This window comes from Emydura macquarii, unplaced genomic scaffold (genome assembly GCF_026122565.2).
Source record: "Emydura macquarii macquarii isolate MOO-44397 ecotype Brisbane River unplaced genomic scaffold, CSIRO-AGI_Emac_v2 contig_499, whole genome shotgun sequence".
Taxonomy (NCBI): Eukaryota; Metazoa; Chordata; order Testudines; family Chelidae; genus Emydura; species Emydura macquarii.
Window position 1 is genome coordinate 14,710,562 of NW_027130636.1, and position 16,275 is coordinate 14,726,836.

Consider the following 16,275-nt stretch of genomic DNA (forward strand, 5'->3'; position numbering starts at 1 on the left):
TAGACAGGCTGACACTTACATTTAATCCCTTCGTCCCACATGAGGACCTGGCCATGCATTTGTCATTTCCAGGCTGCATTACTGTAACTCTTTGTATCTGAGGTGAACCCGAAGATGATGCACAAGCTCTAACTGATACAGAAAGTGGCTGCCCTCCTTCTCCATGGCTCAAGCCTCCATGAGTACATAAGGCCTGTGCTCAAGTCTCTCCACTGGCTTCCAGTCAGCTTCTGAAGCAAAGGTAAGGCCCTGGTCCTAATTTTCAAAGTAATCAATATTTTCCAGAGGAGATCAGGTGAACCCAGCATCTGACCATCTTTAGGAAACATTGCAAGACCTTCCTTTTTGAGAGGAAGTGATGCCACATAAGTAACGCTTACATTTTGAAGATGCTTTTTATTCAACCTCCACCCCAAGAAAAGAAGGTACTCCAAGCAGAATTCGGATTCCATATAATGAAAAGTTGCAGATTCTATTAAGTCCACTAGGGACTTCGCTATTGATTTTACATGGAAAGTGCTCAGCAGTAGAAAATTCTTAGATAAAAAGTCATATAGAGAGTGAAATCACAGACAACATTTTCCCTTTCTTGAACTGATTACTTTGTTTAACAGAAGGAAATGAACAAAAGGTGTCTTCCAATTTGGAATAGGAAGGATGGCATGCCCCCTGAGGCACCTTTTAGGCTGCTCAGTCATGGGATTATTAAAATTAGCAGGCAGTGCATTTTAGCCATAAGAGTACCATTGCCTTAAAACAATACAGAGTGCATCTACACAGGGATAAAAGACCCACAGCATGGCTGCAGCTGGCCTGGGTCAACTGTTTCAGTCTCCCGAGGCTTTGGCTGTGGAGCTCAAAAATGGCTTTGGAGACATTCAGGCCTGAGCCCGAATGCTTACACAGTGATTTTTAGCCTCACAGCCCGAGTCCCAGGAGACTTAGTCAGCTAACCCAGGCCAATCGCCTGTTTTTTTTTATCCCTTTGAAGATGTATCCACAGAGCTCTAGTGCTTTTCTGGCTGCAGAACTTTGCCCAGTTTGCATAAAAGCATTATGAATTTGCAGAGATTCCCAAGCTGCCAGGGGAGTTTATTGCCTGTTCTGTTTATTCCCTCTGAAGCACCTGGCGTTGGTCACTGTCAGAAGACAGGATACTGGGCTAGACAGACCATTGGTCTTGTCAGTGTTTACATAAAATAGCTATTGTTGATTTATCCTGGAACTTTGTCTTTTGCCTTAGTGAAGTGAAATGTAATGGATTAGAAGTTCAAGTCAGAGGAGTTTGTCACAACCCTGGTTTCTTCCCTTTGTGTGAGGACTCACATTCTTTCTACTGTCTTTAATGTGGTATATGTTTGTTGAAACAAGTGCATCCCTTGGGGGAATATCACTTGAACTCCCTCCTTCTGAAGAAATTGAAATGTTTTCCTTCCTTTTGAACAAGTGGTGGAAGTTCTTCCCATTCCAGGTACATGATTTTCTATTGTTCATTTTTCTTATCCCCATGAATATGGAACTCTTGAATTTTTAATCTAATATCCCAGTATTGCTGCTATCACCTCTGTTGCCCTGTGGTCCTTAATGCTGCTTATAGCTGAGAAATCTCCATTATATTATTTCTATCTTGCAATATTTTCCTCCATTTCTGAGGTAGATTCATGTAATTACAATGACATCTCCAGAAATCATATCAGTAGAAGGAATCCATGAAGCAGGCAGCCTAAGTCACTTTATAAGTCATTCTGGTGCCTGTAACTCACAGGAGAGCAAGAATGTTTGAGCCAAAAAACTGGAAGAGACTAGGCACTCCAGAAGTCCTTAATGTTGAGAACTGGACCATTTTCCTAAACTAATCTAGGATAAAAGGAGTCCTTGTGCCCTGAGAAGTAAGGGTATTGGTTTGGAGTACCAAGATCATTTCAGATGTTTGGTGTTGACTGTGCCCTGGAAAAAATTAATAGCAACAACTGAAAAAAAAAATGGAGAAAGGGAGTATTAAACTGAAGTGATTATCACTCTATCACTTCACACTTACCCCTCAAGTATTTTGAAATAAAGTATTCATATTATAATATATGCATGCTGTAAAAGTTAAAAACTAAACCTTTCAGCTTCATTTTATGTCCTTCTGATTGCAACCTTGTTGCATTGATACTTATTTTCAAATAGCACAAACAACTAGAGTCCTGTAGCACTTTAAAGACTAACAAATTTAATTTAGACTTTAAAGTGCTACAGGACTCTCGTTGTTTTTGCTGTATACAGACTAACATGGCTACCCCTTTGGAACTTTACAAATAGCACAGCATCTGTAAACACAAAATGAATCTCCCTAATTTAGGAAGCAACCTTCCTTCCTTAAATTAGCTAAATGACACACTTTAACTGCTTGTAAATCTTTGAGGTTTTCACAGCAGTTAGTATATGGGCTTACAAAATGATTTGGGATTATGCTATTATGTAATAAATAGTAAATGTTTACATTGCAGCATTAAATGAGGGGGCTGAGATTGAAAGGAAATATTTGTTTGCATAATAATTGTTTACACAATGTGCTGAAATATGTTTGCATAATAAATGACATAACTGTAACAGTATTTGCATGATAAATTACTCAATGGACCCTAGTGCATTTGAATGGCGAATGTTACTTATAGCACTTTGTCAATGAAGATCATTTACTCGTACTCCCAGCCCCCTTCATCTTATTTCCCCGTCCCCCAGACTTCGGAGCAGCTGCAAAAGCTGCCCACGGGCTCCTTGTCCCAGCTGTCCTGCGCGCTACAATCAGCAGCCGCCCCGCCTGCTCCCAGCGGCTGTGACCCCGGCAGCGAATGCCCTATAGTAACCGCTTTGCAGCTCGCGCGCGCTCCTCCCCCAATGCGTGGCAGCCGTTTAGAACGTTACAGAGCCAGCCCCTCGCGCGCCACCCCGCTCCGGCCAATCAGAGAGCGCCGCTCATGCATATGGAATGAGGATGCCCTGCTGCATCTGCGTGGGCTGTTCGGTAAGCGGGGAGGTTCCGGGGTCTGGATTGGCTCCGCGGCGCCGGGTACGCGGGGCTGGGGAGCCAGGGGAGCCGGCTGGCTGGCACTGGGCGGCCAGGCCCTAGGCTGGGCCCGTGCGTCGCGGCCTGGACCTCGGATCTGCAAGGCGCAGTGAGAGCGGCCGGCGGACGGGAGCTGCTGCCTGTTTTGCTCGGGTGCATTAGCTCGGAGGGGACATAGGGATGAGGCTCGTGATTGGTGTGGGAGGGGGTGAGCGAGCGAGCGAGGATGTTGGGTGTGCGTATTCCAGGGCCGGGGAGTGAGGTTGAGGGGTGGGGGGCGTGGTTGGCGGGTGTGGGGATAGGAGGGGGCTGGCAAGGCGTGAAGTTGGCAGGTGGAGGGCTCAAGGGAGTGGGGGTGGGTTTGCGAGGGCCAGAGGGAGAGGGGGTCAGCAGGGGGCAGGGCAGTAGTCAGGCTTAGATGTGATGCCTGGAAACGGGGGGAGGGGGAGCAGAAGTGAGGATGGGCAGGGAGGAAAAGAGTATATGGTCTATGGGGTGGGTAGGGTGTGGGGTTGATCGTAGGAAAAGGGAATGGCTGGGGGGTGTTGAGACTGGTTGTGGAACTGGTAAAATTGGGCTACAGCTTCAGTGGAGGGCAAGTAAATAGGAGTTTGGGATTGGGTTAGGCATCTGGGATCATGAATGGCCTCTTTTTGTTTTACGGGCTGCTTGCTGTAAGAGCTCCAAGTTATCCCTTCGGTTTCCTTCCCTGATCCTCCAGTGCAAAATAACATTCCCAGGAAATGAAGCTTCAGATACAATTTCCCATGTGCAGTTGACCTAATGACATGTGTGACTCCTTAAAGGAACAATAACTTAAGTCTAATTTATGCCTAAAAATTAGATCCACATAGCTGCAGCACTCAAGGATGTGAAAAACTTTGTGCCCTGTGCAAGATAGTTAAATTGACCTAACCCTTCCTGTAGATGCAGCTAGGTTGACAGGAATTTTTCTGTTGACCTAGGTACTGCCTCACAGAGAGGTGAATTATCTACATTGACAGAAATACACCTTCTGTCATTGTAGGAAGTATCTGTGCTACCTTGTCACAGGTGTAGCACTGCAGCATAGAAGTACCCTTAGCTTCAGAGTAAGCTAATGTTGCCAACACCAGTGGAGTCGATATAGTGTGGCAAGAGTGAGACTACCAGCTTAGGTAGGTATAATTACGGTGCTCAGGAGTGTGGAAAATTCACACCTCCTGAGCAATGCTGTTATACCAGCCTAACTCCCTGTGTAGACAGCACTATGTCAATGGGAGGGCTTCTCCTGTTGACATAGCTACCATTTGTTGGTGAGGTACCTACAAGCTTTCCTTTCAGTGTAGGTAGTGTTTTCACTAAGGGCTGGTCTACAGTACACTATTAGGTCAACCTAAGGCAACTTACGTCAACCTAATTATGTCAGTCTCCACAAAGTGCCCTGCTATACCAACACGATAACTCCACCTCCATGAGAGGCATAAGGTTTATGTCCCTGTATTTAGGGCAATGCCTCTTACAGCAACTATTCCTTGTCTTGTCAATCTCATGCAGGAGCTGTGAAATTGACAAGAAAGCTGGCAGCTAGAGCTCAGATGCTCTGCTCTCTCCTGGAGAGGTGGTGGCTGGACCACCTCCTGGCTGGGAACCAGGGTGAGGAGCCTGGGTGGCTGGACCTTGCTCCCTGCTGGGAGTGGGGGAAGGCAAGAGCTTGGGGGGGCAGCTGGGCTCTCTGTTGGGAAATGCGCGGTGCTGAGAGCCCTGGCTCCTGGTGAGGACGCACATCAGAGAGAAGGAAGGTAGTGTGGACATCAGCTTACTGCAGTGGCTGTAAGTCGACCTAACATAAGTCGACATAGGTTTGTAGTGTAGCCATGCCCTTAGTGCTACAGTGGCGCAGCTGCACAGTAAGTGTAGACGATCCCTTAGAATATATATATTTAAGTCCCTGTTGCACACTGCAGCTTTGAAGGGTAGGGGTAGTGAGAGGGGAAGTGGACACTCAGTCATGTCTATTGGGTTGCATTAGCTGTTCCTTGGAAACTTGTATTTGAAGTGCGTAGATTTTATTTTGCCTACACTAAGAGGATTTCAGGGGTAATAGTACTGGTGCTGTTTCTCACCACACAGTGGAGTGGTGACTATAATGTAGATTATTTCAAGGAAAGTGTTTGGAGTTAATGACATATAAAAAGACTGGTATGAAGGAGAAGGCTTTGTTCTGTCCTGAATATGCTGTGTCTGAGGGTAGTCTTGTTTTTTTGTTTTTTTTGTTTTTATGGGGTAAGAGAGGGGGAGGGCAAGTGAATGGAGAAGAAAGAGTCAAGGCCTTGAAAGAGACAGGCCAAATTTGATCCAGTATTTAGACTGTGTATTTAAAACAATGCTAGAAACAAAACAAACCCCAAACACCCAGCTCTGATCTCACATTCCAGTGCAATTTTTTTAACAAATAAATATTCCCAACCAGTGGCTAATATAAACATTGCAGCATTGTATTAATGCATGAGCAACAGGAAATGGTACTCACTTGGCAGTGTCTTAAAAAGTGAAACCAGATAGTCTATTTTCATCGTACAAATGGAAAAAATACAGAAGACAAATAAAATGTGTAAGTAAATTAGACATGTAAAATACTCAGTTTTGGTAGTTATTTTTCACTTAGATAAGGGAAAGGAAATGTGTGCATACATGTTCTCCAGTCTTCTTGTGCCTTTCTCTATACAAGTACAACTAATGTGACACCCATAAAATATACTAAAATGATTTTTAATCAGCATTATAAAATTACATAGTACACTCTCCCACCAACATAGCTACCTCTGTTTGTTTAGGTGGTTTTGTGTTGGCGGGAGAGCTCTCTTGTGTCGACACAAGGTGGCTACACAAGTGCTCTTACAGCTTGTGCTGCTGTAAGTTTTAAGTGTAGACTAGCCCCAAGTAATTTGTGTCAGCTAGCTCTTAAAGTGATATGAAACATTTTTGTTGCAGTGGAAAAATCTATAGAATATGGGGGAATATAATAGCTAAAATACAATTTCAGATATTTCCATAAAGGTGGTGGTGCACTTTCAGACTCAGAAAACAGGGAGCTTTTGGTTTGCATTTAACTATTTGATTTATTGGTCTGAACTCTTTTCATTCTTGGATCATTCACTGAGAATCCTTGGTGAGAGTCAAAAGGAACTTTGTATGGGCATAGTGGTCCACTCACACAGTTCTTAGTACAGGATTGGGGCCTTAAAATCAGTCTCTGCATTTACAGACAACACTACAGAAATCCGTTGATGATTGTGACAAAGTTTGCGTTTGTGCATGCTCTGACATTCTTTAGCTTGATGGGCATGCTAACTGAGGAAACTATAGATCTGTTTTAGTTTAATATAAGTTTTTCCCTTTTTTAGTTTTCTTAATCGGCAGTATTACATTCCCATTAGAGAGTGTTAGTTTCTATAATGTGTGTTCTGGCTTTGGTGCATGGTCCCCTAAAAATGGTATGGTAGATGATGAACTAAAGAACAAAAACCCTTGTTTAAAAAAAATAGTTCACAAATTTTAGAAGAGGTGATGTGAATATTAGTTTTACTTTTTCTTTACTTAAATTATGTAAATTAGCACACATCTGTTGATTTTTAAAGAGAGACAGACAGATGACCTGATAGGTCCTTTTGGTATCAGTAAACATTGTGTTTTTCAGTATCTTCAAAAAAATTATCCTTTATGGGCCAAGATCTTTTTACTAGAACATTGATGAAAAGCAAATTCTGAAACTGATTGGCACACTAATATATTTCTGGATTATATTATAAGAGGAACATAATCATCACAACGCACAACTCTTTACCCTCATAACCACCTGCACAGTGGTGAACTTTATGCTCAGTTAGAGCAAGTTAGTTAGTCTGATCACGTTGGCATACTGTACAGCCACTGAAGAATTAATGGAAGACATTTTGTGACATTGGTAACATCTCCTGGGTTTTTGTTCGGTTAAATTAAAATCAATGGATGGCATTGGAATAAAAAGAAGCAGATGTCTTCCATAGAGATGATCTGATCTATTCCGTCCACTATATTCAACAGGATTTGGGAAGACAAAAAGATCTTAATACACTGAAGAAATGTAACACTGAAAGCACCCTTTAGAACTACACAGATTAGTTTGCAAGGGATTTTTGAAGGCAGATGAATACCATTTATTCCCTGAGTCACTGAGTTTGCCTAGACCATTTTAAATCTGGTTCTCTAGTTAAATAGAGCCCTTTTGGGCATAAATAATTATTTGTAGAGCATCTTGGTGAAATTGTTTTGGTTTTGTTTCTGTACACACAAAATGGATTAGATAAAGTGGTTATTGCTTTGTAGGTAGAAAAGGTAAAGATTATAATCTACGCACACATTTTAGTTTTTCTTCTTTCAGGTCCTTCAATGTCCATTTCTGCAAAGGCAGTCTGCTGTTCCAGTGCGACACAGCAGCATGTATCATGCTTTGATGTTGCATCTACCAGGTACTACTGGAGCATGGAGCTGCCTGTTAGCTGCATCAAGAATAGACATAAAGGGACCTGAATGATTGAAAAAGTTTAAGTAAAAGTATTAACTACTTCTTAGCCTATGGATGTTCAGCACATATTGCTAGTCACCTTTAATTTTTTTGATTCCAGCTTTAGGATTTTTCTAATAAGTACTATTTATTTTCATCATTCTCTCCAAAGATGACTACTTTGTGGCAAAGTAAAACATTGTGGAAAAGTATACAGGTTTGTTTAAAACTATAGTGAAACTTATCAGTATTAAGAAGTCAAACAGAAGACCAAAATATTTTTCTAATATATGTTTCACTAGCATTTTTTAAGTCATCGGTCCTTTCGACTTTTCCCTCAGTGTTTTTGAGTAACTTGTTTTCATTTGTTCTATTCTTGTAATGGCAATGTTGAGCATTATCTGCATAGCTTCTCACTGTAGCTCCTCCTCATGTTCTTGGATACATCAGTTTGAAACTTTCTATGTGGTGGTTTCTACTGGAGCTGCATGCCCACCCTCCATTTCTCATCACATCCTGTATCGGAGGGTTTATAAGGAGCCACAGCACCAATTGCCACATAATTCCTTCTTATTGCTGGTGGTGGTGTAAGCAAATACTCACCATTGTCTGTTGCTACTCCTGTATGTCCCTTTTTTTGGGAGGGGGTAGGTGGGTAGTAAACTGCACTTTTACTTTCCAGTTCATAGGGCAATTAGTGTAGTTTAGATGTTGGCCCGGGTGGGTACTTTTTTTTTTTTGTACTCAATCAGCAGCCCAGAGTAGGTCAAGATAAGCTGATTTCCCTTGCTTAGTCCCACAGAAGGAAGAGACAAAGTGCCAAGATATATAGAGCCCTGCAAATCTGTGGATATCCAATTTATATCCACAGACCATGTTTGCGGATTGTGGATGGATGCAGATCCAAATTTTGTATCCACGCAGAACTTTAAAGATATGTAGACCAGGAAGACATGCTCCTCAGCTGCCCTCCAGAGGACTATAGTTAATTACCAGGCTGTACTAGTTAAGTAAAATTTCCTGTTGTGGGACAAACCGACTTCTTTGCATGAAGAAGCAAAGACAGCCATCACAATGAATTGATGAATTCTGAATTTACAATTTATACAACTTCAAACATGCTCTAGAAAATGTTTGTAGTTAATTGCTGCTTGTTTCACTTAAATTGGACTGTTTTTGTTTAGTTGTATTACAGTAATGCCTAGAGGCCACAACTGTTGGGCAAGGCACTAAACTTTTTTTTTTTTTTGGGGGGGGGGGGGTAGGGGGGGAAGACAATCCCTGCCCTAAGAACTTACCATCTAAATAGAGACAGTAGACAAAAAGAATGGAGGGGGTAAAGGTGTGGGCAGTCCCTTCCCTTAGCAACCTGGTATGGTGCTGCAAGTGTCTACCACTTTAATTTCTCGGGTTGGTAGCAATATGTTTAACAGCCTGGGCAAGGATAGTCAACACACATTAACAGAATATCGTATCCCTCTTTGAATAAGGCTTCATGACATGAGCAATTACGGTAAATAGTTCATAATGTTCCCCACCTTGGGACCCTGGTTCAGTTCAAAAATTTAGCGTCCATAACACCATATCTCTGAGGGTATGTGTACACAGAGATAAAAACTGACAGTTGGTCTTGTGACAGTTGAGGGTTCCAGAACTCAGGCTCCAGCCTGAGCCCAAATGTCTACACAGCAGTTTTTAGCCCTGCAGCCTGAGCCCTATGAGCCTGAGTCAGCTGACCTGGGCCGGTTTAGCTGTGTTGTGGGTCATGTATCCCAGTGTAGACATACCCTGAATCTTATTAGACTGGTCTCTTAGAGCCTGAGAGACACTACTGCACCTTGCATAGCATCTCCTTCCCTTTTCCTGTTATATATAACTCAGCTGTAGGGTGGGGCAGGGCCTCCTTGATTTGCACCCCAGGCTGTGAGGCTCCACCCTGTCCCTTAAAGGAATAGTACATATCTTCACAAGGGGAAATTGATGGGGAGCAGCCAAGTGACTTGCTCAAGATCATATAACGGGTTAGCACCAGAGCTGGGTAGAGAACCCATTTCTCTTGACTCAGTACCCTATCCATTAGATCAGTGGTTCTCAATCCAGGGCCCCCGGTTGGCCCAATCAGCACACAGCTGTGGCCCATGTGACATCCTCAGGGCCATACAGGTAGTAAAAATATATTGCCTCTCTTGTTGGGGATTTCCTCCTCCTGTGATAAAACTAATAGAGTATTCTGAGGGAGAAAACACTTGGAAAATTGTGTGTGTGTGTGTGGGGGGGGGCGGGATTATTTGGAAGGCAGTGATATCTTGCGGTCAGTCTATGTTCTGGAAGTGATTTGTATGTTTATGAGCCAGCTACCTTGGAAGTTTTGTCTTCAGCCCTCACTAGTTTCACTCTTGTGGGTTAATGTTTCATTGTTCTAGTAAGTGTAGCTGCTGATGGCAGTCATGTTCATGGAAGTTGAGGTTGTTTGTTAAAGCTTGGGTCCTTATCATGGAGGAAGACCAGAGCTGGAACACTGAATATGTGGTGTTCAACAAGGAACCACTGAATGGTAGGGAGTGGAGCATTAGTGTGATAGGCTTTCAGATGCCTTGACAAGAGGCTGCTGCCTTTTGTATCAGCTAGAGCCTTTTAAGTGCAGTGACTTAAACACAACATACATAGGGATGCAGTAGTTAAGTTGAGGTAACAGACAGAACTGGGTGGGAAATGGATTTTCCATCATGCAAAAATTTGTGACATTTCAAAATTATCCTGTTCTGCATTGGGATGAAAAACCACAGACTCTCACCCACCTGCCTTCCATGGAATAGCTGATAGCTTAGTGATTAAGGGCACTCATGTGAGTGGGAGTTCTAGGTTCAAGTTCCTGCCCTGACTAATTCAGATGGACTTGAATCTGGGTTTCCCACATTCAGTATAAATGCTGTAACCACCGTCGGGTATTCTGGAGGCGGGGGTGGGGAGAGCCCCCTTGTTTTGACCAGAAATTCTATCCTGGATATGAGAAACCTTATTGATTGAAGTTTTTTCAAAACTGATAGGTTCCTGTGAAAAGTTTTGGTGAATCTGCATTTTTGACAAAATGGTTTGTCAAAAAATTTCTAACCAGCTTTCATCATGAATGCCTGGATCACCATGGCCAGGTCAGAGTGTAACAGGGTGGAACAGTATCCTAGCGAGGAGCAGGAGAGACTTTTTGTTTTGTTCTGGTTTTTGTTTTGCATCCATAACTATTTGTGTAGCTAACATAACTGAGCACTCTAGAAGGGCTTTGGACAGACTTGAAGTAAAAATTTTATTTATAACCTTACCTCTGTCCTGAATGAAGTTAGTTTGGGATTTTCTTTCTTATGAAAGCCTTCTAAAATTAAACAGTATTACATGTTGCATATACAAAATATATTATATCTGATTTTATAGTTAAAATTCTAGCTTTAGTCCAGACGGGGCCATTATGATTATGTAATGTAACCTGCTGCTTAATGCAGGCCAAAGAATGTTGCCCAGTAATGTTTGCATGTGGCCCGTAACTTCTGTTTGAGCTATAGCATGTCTTTTGAAAAGATTTCCAGTCTTGATTTAAAGGCTTCAAGGGATCGAGAATTCACAACATCTCAAAATAAATTCCAGTAGGTAATTACTCTCACTGTTAAAAATGTGCTTTATTCCTAATCTCAATTTGTCTACTTCAGTTTCCAAACATTGGATCTCATTATGGTTTTTTAAATGTCAGCTATGTCTCATAAAATAAACAGGAAGTGTTAATACAGCTAAAGTAATGCTGCTTTAAGAACCCTATGTTTTATATTTCCTGACTTTAATGTTTTGCTCTTAATGTTACATTAATGGACATTGTGTTCGAGGATGAGTATTTTTTACTTTTATAGAAAAACTGGGCTCCTTCATTCTGCTAGAACCCTCACCTTCCTATTATCTTGCATTCCATTTATCATTGCATTCCATTTATGTCATCTTTTAAAAATAGTTTGAGATTTCTCATTCTTTCCTTTCTCCCATCACCAGTGGGTATGGACAGAAAGCATTATCTTCGATTGGCCCTTTTCAGACCTGCATGTGTAGCCGTTAGTCCTAAAGGTGATCTGCAAAGGGGGAAGGGTGTCTGAATTGTGTTCTTTTTTGCTTTTTTCATGAAGTATAAGAAGGTCTAAAACTATTTTTAAAGGTTTGTTCCTGGTTTGTTTGGTTTTTTTTCCTTTGCTCATCTGTAGAATTCCAGAGCAGACGAGGACGATTTTAGCATTATCATGTAAACTGCCTTTCTGTGAAGGAGCCTACCAGACTGGAATCTGGGCTGCTGCTCCTTTTTGCACTGTTTCAGAGCACAGAAAGAGCTTCAGAAAGAGCACAGTCATTAGGGCTTAGCATATTGGGGGCTTTTGAAACTGTGTCAGTCTTGAGGGGACCTTCCAGAGAGCCCAACTTGGGAAGTGGGGCCTTTTGAGCCAGTCTGATGTAAACTTTAACACTGCCAGTGCTGAGAATGTGGCTGAGAACATGGTTGTAGATTTACAATTATGCCAGAGAAGTCCTCAGACTTGCCCCTGGAGCTCCTGCGAAGTTCCTAATTAGTGGTTTAGTATCTGGAGCTCGAGATGTGTTTACTTGCGTTCTACTTCTGGTGTGCATACGCTCCAGGTGTTGGAGATTGGCTGTGCAGGGGGTTGTAAGTAATAATTATGATTCTACAGTTAAGGCTGTTAGAAACATTCTGGCCTAAGCCCTATTTGTAACACCTTGCTATGCCCACAGCTTACTAATGTTATTATAAAAAACATATTTTGGCATGGAAATTCTAATGCTTTGCATAATGCCACAAATGCATTTTTTAAGTTTGAAGCAAATCAGCGAAGTAACTTTAGAGATATAAGATTCTGAAAAATTACCAAGTTTTCTACTTTTTGGGGGGAAAAAGGTAATTTTTGGTTGATTGTAATAGAGTTGATTTATATATTCTTAGTGCTAAATGAGAGCTAGTGTAGACAAATTTGAAAAATATTTCTTTAAAAGTAAGTTACTCAAAAGTTAATTGTACATTGGTTGGTTACACATCAGCAATTGCAACAGTGAAAAGGATGGCCATCTTTCTACCTGTGGAGGACTGGTATTGGTATTGGGTACTGCAGAGGTTAGTCTCCACAAATGACTGCAATGTCATACAGAGACTGATGTAAATTGGAGAAAACAGACTGTGAGTGGATTGTAAATTGTAGCACCAGATACTACAGATTACCATAAGTGCACAAGAACGTTGCATTTTCATGTGTCTGGAGAAGACCAGTCTTGCTAGGGTTATGACTCCCACAAATTATTTCTGTTTACCTTCTAGGAGGAAAAACTACCTGAATAGTACTTCTCTAGTTCTTTTGGAGAGGTAAAAAGTGTCCTCTTGGCTACCTGACTCAATGGGAAGGAATAATTCTTTCATTCCACCCAGTTGGACCACTAGCTGGGTTGAGGAGTGCCTTGAGACAACCCTCCATGTTTCTCAGGATAGAACTCCCAATTCGTACGTTCAATTCCTTCAGATGAGATTTTCAACAAAACAGGGGTGATAGTGCTATGGATGTCTTTTTAAAGCTGGTTATGAAATTCCTCCTTGGTTGGTCATTCATCTTGTCATTGTTTTTCGCACATGCGTCCTGGTGATGCCCTTCTCTGCAAACCTTATGGAAAATAGCTTTGATGTCTTATCTGAAGCACATTAAAGCATTTTATCCATACAGTTTCGTTTCTTTAGACACCAGTGCAGTTGCTGCTGCTCATTCTCATTCTGATTAATTTTTTAAAATATGCACAATGAAAATACGTGAAAGTCCTACTTATTAGCAGTGTTGAAAAATGTTACAAAGTGGCTGGCAAGATCTATATATCTCCCAGACTCATTGGCACCCTTGGAAGTGCAGGATTTTGAAGCAAGTCAGCAGGCTATTTTTTAAAATACATAATTTAAAGAATACAGTAATTAAATAGTTTTTATTCTTAAAAATGAGTCATTTGTCTAAAAATAAGTGGAAACTCTTCAAATGCATATATAACTTCTATTTGTGTTTGTAGCATTTAAGTATGTGCACTGAAAAAAGAACAAACCCTCAAAGCTGCACCTAAGATTTTAATAGTACTGAATGCCCATCGTTTCAGATCCTTCAGGACTAATATGTTGCTGAATTTGTTTGTCTTCTAGTCTTTGCTTTTAAGTAGATATTTTGCTAATACGTTTTAAATCAATTTCTGTATTGACCCATTTGCTTCACCCACATGTTTTTTGTTCCCATTTGACTATATTGACCATACCCTTTCAGATCTTCCTGAAGGACTGTTTTCTTTATCCTGGGGCTCCTAGAAAAAATGGGAGAGAAACTTTGGAGAATTGATCAACCAATGAGTTGCATGAGAGAGAAAAGTTCTTTAAACCATTGTAGTCTCCCCCCTGGCCCCCCCCCCCCCCCCCCCCCCCCCCCATGCATTCATAGGAAAGCAGAGTCTGCCACCCAGTGGAAGTACTTGGAGAGGAGACTGATGATGACGATTTTAAAAAAAAATAAAATCTCCATAACCTTTCATAGCCTAAGAACCAATACATCGTCTCTGAAAACTATCTTTCCATCTGCAATGTAGCTCAAACCCTTGGGAGGAGGATTTTTTTTCTAGAATTCTTTCCTATAACATTTTATTGGTGTGTTTTGGTTTTTTGGTTCTCTAGTTTTAATTGGCTTCCATATGTTGAATTCATCACAATGATTTGTAATCTCCTAATAGTTTACACATAGAGGAGCCAGAGTTTGTCTGTCTTCTTGCAACTAGACCTGTATGTTCTGGTATTGTATTCTAAAGTACTCTCCTGCCACTTGACTTTATTTATGCAGTAGTAAATAGACTTTGTGCATTGTATTATTTGCGTTACTATTTCAGTACAACAATCTGTCTTGACATTCTGTATGTCAAGGATATTGGGAGTTAGAATTCTGAGACTTACCAGAAAAAAAAAAAAAGAGAAGAAGAAAAAATATACCGTGTAACCAACAATTTCTCAGATAGTGAGGTTCCCTCTGTTTCAGAATGGTGTCTCATGTTGACCATGAATCCGTTTTTCAGGATTTAAATTTGTATATCAGTATTGAGATGCTAAATTTAATATGCAACTTTATCCCATGTAATGGAACACTATCTTCCCCAGGTCCCCATGTGTGACTGTCATGAGCATGTTCCCCTGTTGAATTTTACTTATTTGTACTTTTCAGAAGTACCTGTAAATGCTATTTTCTCTTTTGTTCAAAGTGTTTTAATTACTACTTTTTAAATGGGAAATGTGGGGGCAGGGCAGGAATTGGTTAGGCTTGATAAATCCATTTGCCTAATAACAATGAATAAGAAATTTTCCCTGTCTAGAAGGCAGTATGTCATAGTTGATAAAGCATGGGAGTGGGACCTGGGCTCTGTTCCTGGCTCTGTCACTGGCCTGCTTGGGTGACCTTGGGCAAGTCACATCCCCTGTCTAAAATGGGGGTAATGGTGCTGACCTCTTTAGTAAAGCACTTTGAGTATTAGGGAGCTTGTTTACCAATTTCTGCAAAATTTATCCTTTAATTTAAAGAACAAAGGTTTGCAGCCTATTTAGTTTGGAGAAAAACTTTCCAAATGTAGCATGGCAGTGTGGTCTACGTTGCAACTATTTTCAGATCATGTAAACTTACCCATGGTAGCTTTAATCTAGCTCACTCGCTAAGAAAGGCTCTGAGGACATGGTGTGGGCTTCAGTGTGATCTAGCAATGTAAGTATGTATCCAGGGGGCCAGGCGGGCTTGTGCTGCCACCAGCGCTGTCATGTCCTTTGTTGTTGTTTTTAGTAAGTTAACAAGAAAAAAGCTAGTGCAGATATGTCCACATGAGCTGCATATTACATCCCAGGTTGTAGTGTAAATGTAGCCTTAGTTGGCTGATGGAATCTTTGCCTACCTTAGGATAATTACCTGTTGCAATCAGGGGGCTCTCAGTTAAACAGGCATCTATTACTCTCATTTCTGAAATGTTGCTGAACAGAGTTTGGTCTGATCTACGCTTCTACTTGAAGAGTGAGTGAGTGAGCATTGTTTAAGTGCACAGTCCAAGTAGCTGGACTTTGCACTGGGGAGTTACTGTAATGGGATGGGGACACTTTGTGGCTGTTACTTCAGCCGTGTGTGAGTGTGTGTGTGTGAGAGAGAGAGAGAGGGTGTGTCTACATGGGGAAGCTTTTGCAAAATAAACTAGGATGTGAATTTAATGTACGGTAGCTGTTCCACACCAACTCTAAATCCATGTCTACATTATAAAATTAAATTACTGCCACAATAATTACTTTGCTTGTGCGTGTCTGCATTTTGCTGCTAGTGTTTGCAGTGCTCACCAGGGGCACCTGTATCAGTTGTACTATCAGTGTGGGGCATTGTGGGATGGCTCCTGAAAGCCAGTAACAGTCGCCATAAGCAACGCAGTGTCTACACTGCAGTGGCCTCACTATGTTGGCCTTGACTCTATGCTGCTTGTGGAGCTGGATTTAAGTCAGCGTAGTGGGGCAGTTACGTCAGCAGGAGCAAAATTTAAGTGTAGACACTTTATGTAGCTGCTTTATGTCAACCTAACTGTAGTGCAGACCAGATCTGATGCTGCGCTAAGAGTGCCGTTGTGTGGTTTA

The 16,275-nt window shown here is 41.5% G+C and overlaps 1 protein-coding gene across 3 annotated transcripts in view; it reads left to right on the top strand.

Moving 5' to 3' along the window:
- Positions 1-1,253: 1,253 nt before the first annotated feature.
- Positions 1,254-16,275, top strand: part of ACSL3 (acyl-CoA synthetase long chain family member 3) — an 87,508-nt gene continuing 72,486 nt past the window's right edge. The window contains exon 1 of one of the 3 annotated variants that reach the window (XM_067538970.1): positions 1,254-1,471. The gene's annotated coding sequence lies outside the window, so the exon portion shown is untranslated. Of the gene's footprint in view, positions 1,472-2,874; positions 3,011-3,176; positions 3,206-16,275 lie in introns of those variants that run through there. The other 2 variants (XM_067538969.1, XM_067538971.1) reach the window with 2 other exon arrangements.